Below are 13,030 nucleotides of genomic sequence, written 5' to 3' on the forward strand. Positions count from 1 at the left end.
TAAAACTTTTTAATACTTTACAAATTTATCAAACTTTAAACATATAATCATCGATATAAAAATAATTATATGAGTAAGAAGTATTAGTCTTGTTTTTGACGTGTGAAATGATTTCAATATGCTAGAACAAAAGTTTACCCTTATCTGCAGTTCCCCCAGAGACTGATATCTCTTTCTTTGTTCCTCACACCTGCAAATACTATCACAAATTGGTCTGTGGTACCCAAAATTTACGTGGGTCCTTTATTTATTAGTCTTTTGAGAATCCAAACTTGAATCAACCTGACTGATCGATTATTGAATGTATCCCATAATGTTCGTGTTTTGTGTTTAGTGTACTCGTGATGTGTATAATGTGCATTAAACTGTGAACAAAATTCAACTTGTGTTTTAGTACATGGTTTTACTCTTTTTGCATTATAATTCTGTCTATATCTGCTTTGAACTGGTTTTTCATGTGATTTAAAGTCATGTTTTCTAGTCATTCTAGCTTGAATAGATTTTCAGTCTTGTTTTTCACAAGAACTTTGTGGAACATAACTAATTCCAAACATTCAAATATTTTTCCAGTTCTCAACTGTTTCAACATTTTGTGAGGAAATATTACTCATGGGTTTGAAAAAATGAATATACACGTATTTAGTTTTGGTTTGGTATCAACTTCAGAACTGCTTGTATCTTCTTTAAAACCTAGACCAGTATTATCATTACTTGGTCTTTGAAGTTCATGAATTGTGCTTAAATTAACTGAAGATTTATTCCAGGTTTGAATCAACTCAGTTAATTTCAAATTTTCAGATCTTAACTGTCGTTTCTCAACCTGTAACTTATTATTTTCAATTGTAAGCTTAACAATCTCTGCCTCTAAATCAGCTTTGTTTGGCAATTCATTTTGTTTTGTCTTAACTTCTTCAAATGCTAAGCATATTTTTTTGTATTCATTAGCCATTTCGTGCAATGCATTAGCTAAATCTTCTTGTGTAAAATCAGTAGAGTTAAAGCTTAATACATGTTCACTTGTAGATGAATGATTAATCATCTGTTTACTTGTAGAGGGATAATCTTCATAAGCCATGAGACATCAAATTTCTTCTTTGTTTGAATTTGATGAACAACAAGATTCTTCAATATCTTTCACTGGAATATTTTGTTGGAAAACGCGGCTCTCAGATCAATCGGTATTGATACCCGGTGCAGCGGAAGTTTAAAATTTTTATTATGGAACGATTCCATAGTGTGGGTATCAAACCTTCAACGATTAAATTGTTTGTGTGTGTAAAATTAAATAACTATTATATAATTTTACCTTTAATCTCGAATCGAGATTTATGGACACCACACAGATTTCTCTGCACTTCTTGTATCTCCCTGGAACTGATGATCGAACGCTTCTTCAATCAGGTCCACGAATGGAGGTTTAATCCCTCTGATAGATTGCACTAGAAAATCTATCAGAAGTTTTCTGCGAAGAGAATAACGAATTTGATTCGCTTATTCCAGACTGCAATTCAAAATCACAGACCGGAAAATCTCTGACAGAGTAGGGAGTGTTGGAAAACCGGCGTTCAGATCAATCACGATTGATACCCAGTGCAGCGGAAGTTTAAAAATTTTAGCATGGAACAATTCCATGGTGTGGGTATCAACCATACGATTAAATATTTGTGTGTGTAACATTTAAATAACAATTATTAAATTTTACCTTCAATCTCGAAGCGAGATTATTGGACTCCAACAGATTTCTCTACTCTTGTTGTCTCTCCCTGGAACTGATGAACTCCTTCAATCAGGTCCACGAATGGAGGTTTAATCCCTCTGATAGATTGCACTAGAAAATATATCAGAAGTTTTCTGCGAAGAAAATAAACGAATCTGATTCGCTATTCCAGACTGCAATTCAAAATCACAGACCAAAAAGTCTCTGACAGAGCAAGGATAACCTGATCAGGGACTGATTTGCAAATATCGAAGTTGCAAGGGCTAAAGTGCAAACGGTCAGGATTATTTAATTAATCCGAATTTATTTAATTTTATTCCGAGTATATTTAATTTGAGAATATTTAGAGTTTTGATTTAAATTCTAATATTCTTAAATTATTTTGGATTGAAATTGAATTAAAATGAAGGCCGAGGACTGAATTGTCATATATGGAAAGTTCATGGACTAAGTTGCAATTTGTGAATACATATCCGATTTTAGTCTATTAATCAGCGTTTTACGTGTAAGAAGGGAGAAGGAATTCAGAAATGAAACAGGGGAGCCGAGTTCATCTTATTTTCTTTGCTTTCGATTGTTTCAAAACCCCATAACTTTTGATCCGCTCGTCCGATTTCAATTCCGAAAGATGTTCTGGAATTCTTGTGACGAGGACTTCGAATTGATGTAAGTATTTTGATGTCTCTTATATGTTTTGAAGAACGAAATGGGCAGAGATCAGATATGGATGTTATGAATATGTTTTTCACCGTTCACATATATCGATATCGAAACCGGATCAAAGATTGTTTATGGAATGAACTTGTTATGCGTTTCCAGTTCTGTTCAAACCTTTATATACCTCTGAGTTTCTGGTTTAATGATATATTTTAGCTGATATGAAGTATATATATATATATATCGTGTTCTTGAGTTTATACATCTTGTATGCTTGAAACCGGATCGAAGGACAAGCGACGTATGGGTTTATGATGATTTTCAGGATGTAGTTCGAATGTATAGCTTCTGATCTTACTGAATTTCGTGGGTTTCATGCTGATATAGTTGTGATATATGGTGTATTAGATGGTGGGATCAATCTAGATATAGTTTGGATTACCAAATGTTCACCGTTACGTCGTCGAGTCATGATTTGGAAAGTGTTCGAGTCTAGATTGGGTGAGCTGATTAGTGTTTGAGTTCTTGATGATATAATGGCTTATGAACACTTTATTTCAGATTAGAAGGGAAGTCTATTGACTCGAGAACCTGGCCTTTGTCGAAGGAAGAAGTGAAGGTTTGGAAATGACTTGATTGAAGATGTATTGATATTTTGATGCGATTATGATATGATGAAATTGAACGAAGTTTGATATATCTGTTTTGATGATTATGTTCAGATTTGAAGTATTCAGGACAGATGATATACGAAGGTATAATGACGACATCGAGAGTCAGGAAGTTTGAAACTCGAGAACGATTCTTCTTGAGTTCTTCCGCCAAAATCACATACGTAATTATTGCTTTGATTTGATTTTGATGTTGTCGATCCATCACAGGTAGTGGATCTTTAATTTTGAGTCGATATGATTTTGATATGATGATGATACGAATTGATTCTGTACCAAGGTCGGAGGACGACTTCATTTGATTATACCAAGGTCGGAGGACGACTTTATTTTCTTATACCAAGGTCGGAGGACGACTTTATTCGAATCCGGAATGATTTTTATAAATGGATATCCATGTCAAGATCGGATACGATTCTTGATGGCAACGATGTTTTATGAATCAATTCTTTATTGACAGAAGCGTTAGTTACTCTATATGTTGAGTCGAATTGAGATAGAGTTGATATGATTTATTTAACGCTTTATATATGTTGCTTATACTGAGATTGTTTTCTCACCGGAGTTTATCCGGCTGTTGTTTTGATTTGTATGTGTGCATCACAACAGGTGGGGCGGGAGCTAGTCTGAGATGACATTGATAGCTCGGGAGCGAGAATTAGCAAGTATGGACTCGGGTTTTAAGAGAAAGAATGGTAGTTTGATAGCCTTGATTTTGCTACGAAACTTGAGACTTAGAAGCTCACATGTGAAGATTTAGTGTAGCTTATTGTTTCATGCTTCTATGCTATCTATTTAATGTAATAATATTAAGATTTGATGCTTGAGCATGGCTATATGTATATATGCATGTTTTGAGAAATTATAACATGTTTATGATCGATTTTTAATGAAGATTCTTGCCATTGTTCTGAGTTTTGACAGCAAAGTGTGATCTGAACTTTCTCTGGAAACCATGCTCGCTCGATCGGAGATTTTTGACGGATCGAGCGAGGCTTGTTATGTATGAGCAGAAACGAGAAAAATGCATGCTCGCTCGATCGGCGATTTTTGCCGGATCGAGCGAGACCTTGTTATGTGCAGACCGAGAGTTGAGCTATTGAGCTCGCTCGATCGGATGTTTTTCACCGATCGAGCGAGGCTCCGATATTTTTAAAAAAAATTTTTTTTTTTAGCTCTTGGTTTGTATTATTTTCTATTGTTGTATTAATCATTAATTGCCCTAAGATGAGATTAGTAACCCGAGGTCCTCACACCTCAGCCCTGGACCATACCATGCTTGGCAAAAACGTGAATCATGACCCAAACAAGCAAGAACATGCATCAATACAAGGCATACATGCACAACCTCGAAATTTCCATGAAAAGTCTGATATAAAACACGTCGTGCATGAGTAATAGCTTATGTGGTGGCCAAATAAAAGTTTTAGACATGCCTTGATAATTTTTGAACGAAGGAAAATGTGTATTCGGGGCTCCGGGACGACGAGACGACGAAGAACGCTGAAAATCCACAAGGAATCGGCTATGGGGCTGCTGGGAGGCTGCTGAAACGTGATAGTGGGGGTGAGGGAAAGTTGGGGTCGGCTGAATGGAGTTAGGGTAGGGTAGGTTTTAGTTTTAAATTTTGATAATTAGGATTAATTTAGGATAATAACTAAAATAACTTATTTAGGAAGATAATATACCATAAAACTAATATTGAAAACTCAAACCACCATATGAAATCTGATACTAAATAATAAATCTCGGAATAAATAAATAGGCTAATTTTAAAGATTAATAAAAGTTAATAAAGGGACTAATTTTGGCTTAAAATCAACCCTTAAATAAATATATAATTAAATACTAAAATTTTCTTGACAAAATAACTTAAAATATTATTTTAACTCTCATAAAACTCATAAAATATTTTTGGCTAAAAAGTTTTGGTATTTCGTCCGTCCACGGTCCCGTCTACGCGATCAAATCAATAAAATTCTCAAAATTCTAAAAATCCTAATATTGCGTGTTAAATGCTAAAATAAATTAAAGCATGCATATAAATCACATAATATCACATAAATACATTTAACCCTCATTTTAAAAATTAATATAATTAATTTCTCCTAATTATGCATGCGGATTTACGTTTTAAAATTTTCGGGTGTTACAATTCTCCACCCCTTAAATTGAATTTCATCCTCGAAATTAAGGTACTTACCCAAATAACTCTGGGTAGCGAGTCCTCATGTCTGCCTCGGTCTCCCAAGTGGCTTCCTCCTCGGAATGATTCAGCCACTGGACTTTGACCATCGGTATGACCCGCGTCCTCAATCTCCGCTCCTCCCTGTCTAAGATCCGAATCGGCCTCCCCTCAAACGCTAGATCTGGTGCTAACCGCAAAGGCTTGTAATCCAATACATGCGACGGGTTTGTGATGTATCTCCGTAGCATGGATACATGGAAGACGTTTTGGACTGCCGCAAGCCCTGGTTGCAAAGCCAAACGGTAGGCCAACATGCCAACTCTCTCCAAGATCTCAAAAGGCCCAATGTACCTCGGATTCAGCTTACCTGTTCGACCAAATCTCATCACCCCTTTCATAGGTGATACCTTCAGAAACACATTATCACCGACGGCAAATTCAAGATCTCGTCGTCGAGTATCAGCATAACTCTTCTTACGACTCTGAGGAGTCCTCATACGATCCCGAATCTGGATCACAATATCCGCAGTCTGCTGTACAATCTCGGGACCAAGTAGAATCCTCTCGCCACCCTCATCCCAATGCACGGGAGATCTGCATCTCCTCCCATAGATAGCTGCATAAGGAGCCATACCTATAGATGCCTGAAAGCTGTTGTTATAGGTAAACTCCACCAACGGCAATCTATTCTCCCAAGAGCCCTGAAAGTCGATGATGCAAGCTCTCAGTAGATCCTCGAGAACCTGGATCACTCTCTCAAACTGACCATCTGTCTGGGGGTGGAACGCTGTACTGAATAATAATCTAGTCCCCAATGCTGTGTGCAAACTCTTCCAGAAAGCAGATGTAAATCTCGGATCCACAGTCTAACAATCTCCTTGATATAAAGCTCTGCATACTGTGTCAATGAGTAAGTAGTCCTCACCGGCAAGAAATGAGCTGACTTGGTGAGTCTATCCACGATCACCCATCTAGTTCCCAAGTTTCAGTATCCCAAAAGTCATGCTTCTGCTGTGCACTCTGATAAACAAAATATTAACTTTACTAATAATTTTTCCTAAACACAACAATCACACTATGCCAAAACTTGACTGATTTTATATGCTTATACACTCTACTTATCAATCCTCCAACATTCGTGAGCCGAACTTTTGTTCCCAAATTTACTTATTAAAGCATATGATTACAATATCAACCCCAATAAATTCAACTTGTAAAGCTTATCCACACACTAGCCTTCTATAACAAGTTAAACATCTTTGAGTCAAACATCTGCCATTCATCGCAATTTTCTTCAACTTATCCATTTACCACTACACTTTCAACTATCGAACACTTGAAAATCTTAAATCTCGAGTGCTATAAATCCATGAAACCCAAAAAGTGAATTTAGTGTCAAACGTCATGCATAACATAAATTCTCCTAACGTCAGGAATATGCTTAAAATATATGAATTCTAATTCTGTGGTTAGTTTAGGCTTAAGGCACTTAGATTCTCCTATTGGAGGAGTGAAATTTCCCGAATAGTATTTACATGTCATCGTCTCTAAATAGCATAATAATATAACATTCAATAGTTAATTCCATATCATTTCCTAGTTGCCTCTATTTATAGTCCATGGAATCTGAACTCCTCAAAATCAAAATACTAAGTCAATTACCTAATAAACTGACTAATCCGCTCACAAGTAATACATGTTGGTCCCATGAACAGTCAAAACACAACCAGTACCTTTTTGCTCATGCATCCCAAAAATCTTGGTGGAGACACTCCTATAACATGACCCAATAATTCAAATTTATACAACCCAAGGATATTGAAAGAACATCAATACAAATACTTATACACAATTAATCCCAACATAAAACGAAAGTATCGAGATAACAATTATAATATCAAATCATTACGCTGACTCGTGATTATTTCAAGTGTTTCAAATACCCATACGTGCGTAGAACCAACAACCCAACTTCACAAACTACTCAACTCTTAACAAAAAAATCACTCCAAAAATATATATTCATATATATCGTCAACTCTTAGGCCATATCTAAAGCTTATATTATACTTAACATCGAAACCAAAATTTATAACAATTTTATTATGCCACATCTGACCGATTACACAAACCTATAAAAATTTACACCTTCATCATTCGGTCATCACAACATCTATAAGTCAGGCTGACAAGTTCCAAAACCTATTTATTTAAATGTAGTGACTTGAACGTCAAACCCAATACAACTTACTTGGTAACACCAACCATGCGACCCTTAAGTATTATAAAAGATTATCCAATTCTTTATCAAACTAACTCCACAATTATTCTTATTCTCAAAGATTCAAGAAACTAATACAAAACATATTTATCATCAATTTATACCTCATATAATTAAGAGTACAAACTTAAAACCACAAACCATCAAACTATAACCTTATGGTACAAGTGTCATCTCCAAGAAAATAATGACTTCTTCGTCAAAGGAAAAACCTTAATAGTTAAATGAATGACAATACGGTATCTGTGAACCCAACTAGCATAATTTGACACATGCGAACTTAATTCCCAAAAATATATACTAGACTCTATAAAGTAATATTTTAAATTCACCAAAGAAGAAAATGATACAACCCTCGATTAATCATTCTTGCGAGGAATACTACTCTTGCCTCAAGCAATAATTCTATTGCTATCACAAAAACTTAATGCCTCTTATCGTAATTTACCTTTTTGTTCTATTTATCGCTACACCTTCATAAAAAAAATTTCTTGATAGGCCCGCTACCTCTTACCATCACCTACCCAATAATTTACCAATGAAATCATTCTAACTTAAAATCAATAGGTTACTACAAAAAAAAATTCAAGTGACAACCTAAATATCAAACTTAGTTTCAACAAAATAAATCCAAATTCCCAAATTCAAAATTCCTTGAGGTCAACCTGTCGTATAACATGTCTTGGGGCATACTGCATCACCACATATTCTTCACGTAAATAGCAATGCATAACTAAGTACTTTAAAACTTTGCTAACATGAAATCTTAAATCATTACATATGCTCCTTATAGATCATAAGAAAAACAATTTAAAACTTACAGACCGATAGTGAGATTTCTGAGCTTCACGTGGCAGATGGACCCCCTCCAAGGACCGTGCTTTGATACCAATTGAAACGTCTAGACCTTCTTAAAACTTAAATGCAGAATTTTTTTTTTTAAATAATAGCAATACATATATGCCCATACATATATGTATCACATTTAAAATAAAATACTACTTCTTAGTAGTAACTTAAATAAAAATAAACAAATAAATAATTAAAAAGGGTTTCATGCATGAAACAAAAATAGTAAATAATACATGTTTGAAACTCTCATATGGGGAAATAATAAAATAGAAATATGCAACTTGTTTTAAAAACTGAACGTCATTAAAATAAATGTATCTTAAAACATCATCTAAAAATTGCAACGGTCACGGGGCCACTGTTCCGTGAGCTCATACGTACTCACCACCGGTAGGAGCTACATAAAAGTCATTTGTCTCACCTGCACCATATAAGCGTAGTGAGCCTAGGGGCTCAAGATGTCTAAACTCGAATATCAAGGTTTAAAATAATGCATCACATAATCATACTAATATATATACATGATACATGAGCATGCATGGAAACATTTTATTTCATAACATAAATGCTGAAACATAAATCTTAAGCATAAACATCATCTTTCTTCATCATACATAACATAGTTGAGCAGGGTCTATGGTCCTATCCGTAAGTGTGACGCTTATCTGTGTCGACTGATCAGTCTCCTGAACCAACGTACGTGGCGGTGATAAATCACCTCCTATGGTAGTAAACTACCGCATAAATCATATATCATATGGTAGATAATCACCCTTATGTCACACTACTTCAATTTCCATCAAGAAAATATTTTATTGCTCAACTCATACATAATCATAATCATATCATATAAAATTTCATGAATGCATGCACTGAAAATTTGTCCGTAATATATATTTAATTGATTTTTCATAGTAAATATACTTATACTTAAAATATAAACTTCATGCATAAAAATAATTAAATATATATTCCGGACTTAGTTATTTTTCATGGATTGGTCCAGACTGCTGGTCTCTCTACTAACCCCTTAACTGACTTAAAGCCCATTAAATAACTTAACCCCATAATTAATAAATAATTTTAAAAATTTTAATTTTTTTACTAAAATAAAATACTTAAATGTTATTGGGCTTAAATAAAAATATTTAGGCCCATTAATTAATTAATTAGTAAAAGTTTGTGATGACCCGAGTTCTAATCTCTCATTAATCTCATTAATCATTATTAAACCATGTTAGACAATAATCAAAGTCTAAACAAAAGAATAAAATTTTTTTTTTTTCTAACATATTACACTGCGCACGCGCGGCAGGTCTTCTCGCGATCGCGCCGGCCTCCAAATTCGAAGGTCGCGACTTGGCTCGCGCGCGCGCGAGCAGGGGCTCGCCCGTGCGCCAGCCAATGCTGCAGAAAAAAAATTACATTTCCCTGTTGCTGTAAAATACTCCATCATGCACATATTTGGTTCAAGATCAATTCCTACCAAAGTCTAGACATGATGAAATCAAGCATAACAACTACCATGCATTCCAACATGCTTTCAATGCTAGTAATAAACCAATCCAAAGCTTTACTACATCAACATAATATCATAAACATGCAAGATCATTGTCATATATCAAAATCAAGATACATCCTGATGGAATCAAGTAGTTACATCATTTCTCAAGTTCTAAATACAACAACAAGACCTTAACTAGATCATCTACAAGTCTTGTACAAGTATCTTTAAACATGATCATGATTAAGACTCATTAAACTTCATGACAGCACACATAACTCCTAACTCGGATCCTCACGCTATATCGATTTCATCCCTTGTTCTTTAAGTCCGCCTTTGCCCGGTTCCACTTCCTCCTATTGCAATGACACATACAACAAAACAATAGCCGGATAACTCCGGTGAGAAATAGATTTCCCAGTAAAAGCAACTAAACATGCATAATCAATATCACAATCATGATATAGAAGTAAATACAATGCATGCTTTCAAAACAAGGTTCTTTTCATCATTCATCAATTGGGATCCCGAGAAGAAGATATCATAGCTAATCCACCGACACACCCTATCGAGGTGGGGCTACTATCTTGCTCCTCTAGACTTTGAAGCCATTATATATGTAGCTCAGACGCTAGGCTCAAACAACCACCCAGGCCATACATATACAATCCCTCAAATCGTCTATTCGAACGTGTCCGTTCATTTCAAACTCAAAGGAATAAGTCATCAAGATGAATGCAACATGTAACATAATCAGGGCATTCATTCTATCAAGAACTTATTCAAGTAATCAAAAGAAAGCACATAAGAGCACTTAAACAAACAAGTATGTGAATTGAGGGAACTCGATACAAACCATCTCGAGTTGTAATCCCAATCAAATTGTAGTCCACTTTTACCTTTCAAATGTGATGTCTAGAAGGTCTTCAAACTTGTCAAAATCTGTACAAGATCACACACCAAGCATAACTCAAAATCTGCTCAAGATCAACCCCAAACTTCAACAAGAATTCCAAAGAAAACTCTACCAACCTTGTTCAATCTTCTATCGGTTTCGAAGTCGACGTTCTTGAGTTGAGTTGCCCTGTTTATGCACTGAGACAATAGCATAACAAACAAGGAACCATTATCTAATAGTTCAGCAACTTCCAAAGCCAAAAACAATATCAAATCACTTCAATTCAAGAATTCGACGGCATTTTGGTATAACTCGGCGATTCCCGCAAATCTCTAAATCATTTCAAACATTCATATCACTTATTCAACCTCTAAACCAACATATCAGCAGGTGTATAGATTGAATCACAGCTAAGAAAGCATAAGAACTGTTGGAAAACTGGCGTTCAGATCAATCACGATTGATACCCGGTGCAGCGGAAGTTTAAAAATTTTATTATGGAACAATTCCATAGTGTGGGTATCAACCGTTCAACGATTAAATTATAAGTGTGTGTAAAATTTAAATAACAATTATTAAATTTTACCTTCAATCTCGAATCGAGATTATTGGACTCCAACAGATTTCTCTGCTCTTGTTGTCTCTCCTGGAACCGATGAACTCCTTCAATCAGGTCCACGAATGGAGGTTTAATCCCTCTGATAGATTGCACTAGAAAATCTATCAGAAGTTTTCTGCGAAGAGAATAACGAATTTGATTCGCTTATTCCAGACTGCAATTCAAAATCACAGACCGGAATTTCTCTGACAGAGAGGGAGGGTGTTCGGCCACTTTGAGAGAGAGGAGGCTAGGGTTTTCGAAAATCCTGTCTCAAATTATGACCTGTTGTATGTAATTTCTGTACTGCAATAACTTATTTATAATGCAGGCCACTAACAGCTTAGGGCCCATTAGTCATAAGTTGAGGCCCGACAAGCAAAGCCCGCATGTTCAGAAATTAATATAAAATTCATCGTGACTCCGATTGATAAACCGATTTTACCAATGTGCAAAGAAACCATTTCTGCACATTTTAAAGTCAAGATAAATTTTCCTGAATCCGAATTCAGTGGTTTCCAAAAATGTCCATCCCTATGTCATTTTAGGAAATTCTACTCCCTTACTCTTATTTAAGAAGTCCAACTTCTTTATTCATTAAATTTAACTCTTTAAATTTAACTATCTCAACGGGGATTAAAACTCCATTACACTGTGTGACCCTCAATGGTTCAGGGATACAGCTAGCCGTGGGCTCACAACTCCTTGTGACTCGGAACAACGATTTCCGACTTGCCCAACGAATCATGGTAAAGCGCCTAGCAACATCGCCCCATGATTCCCTAGGTATCACTGATAGTGCCTACAAGAACCAGTAGATTTTGGTTAGCGTACAGTACGGTCCCTTCATCCATATATCCCGATCGAATCAACAACCATTGGTATATCGAGAGTCGCTCAAGATTCGATAACTATGCAATACATCTTGAAGATCAAATTAGTGACATCGCATGTGCTACTAAGAAACCATTTCTTAAATCACATCAAGTACTCTGGCCAGAGATTCGTCACACTAATAACTCCTCAGATCGCATAGGATATCCACACTCGCAAGTATGTGGTGAATCCTTGACAACAATGCATCGACTCCTATATGTGTTGTAACTGTACCCAATCTCGACACCTGATGACCCCCATAGAGTCGGTAAACGAGTCAAAGCACAGTACTAGCATATAGAGTCTCCATGATGTTTCAAGTAGTAAGGACTAATGGTGTACAACCAAAACCGCAGACTTAATCCACTCGATAAGTGATAACCACTTGGAAAGTCCGGATAGGGTAGTTCGATTATTCATCCTATGAATATCCATTTGCATGCTTCGAACATCTCCATGTTCCCTACCAATGAAACGTGGTACTCTGCATCGCAAATGCTAGTCTCAAACTCGAGCGATCCTTATCCTTATTATCGGACGGCTCAATCGACTAGGAACAGTTTAGAATATACAGTGACTATAAGATGTATTTCATGATAGACATCCCCATGTTCTACTACATCTTACATACACTATAGTATATTCAAGGTCTTTATCAAAACAACAATAGTATATCATAATATAACAATACGAAGAAAGATAAAGTCATTGCCATTAATAAAAGTGTAAATTATATTAAACAAAAGATCGTTTGTACAAAGAGTCATCAAAGCCTATAGCCACAAGTT

The sequence above is a fragment of the Henckelia pumila genome, chromosome 1, assembly GCF_033568475.1.
Source record: "Henckelia pumila isolate YLH828 chromosome 1, ASM3356847v2, whole genome shotgun sequence".
NCBI classification, from domain to species: Eukaryota; Viridiplantae; Streptophyta; class Magnoliopsida; order Lamiales; family Gesneriaceae; genus Henckelia; species Henckelia pumila.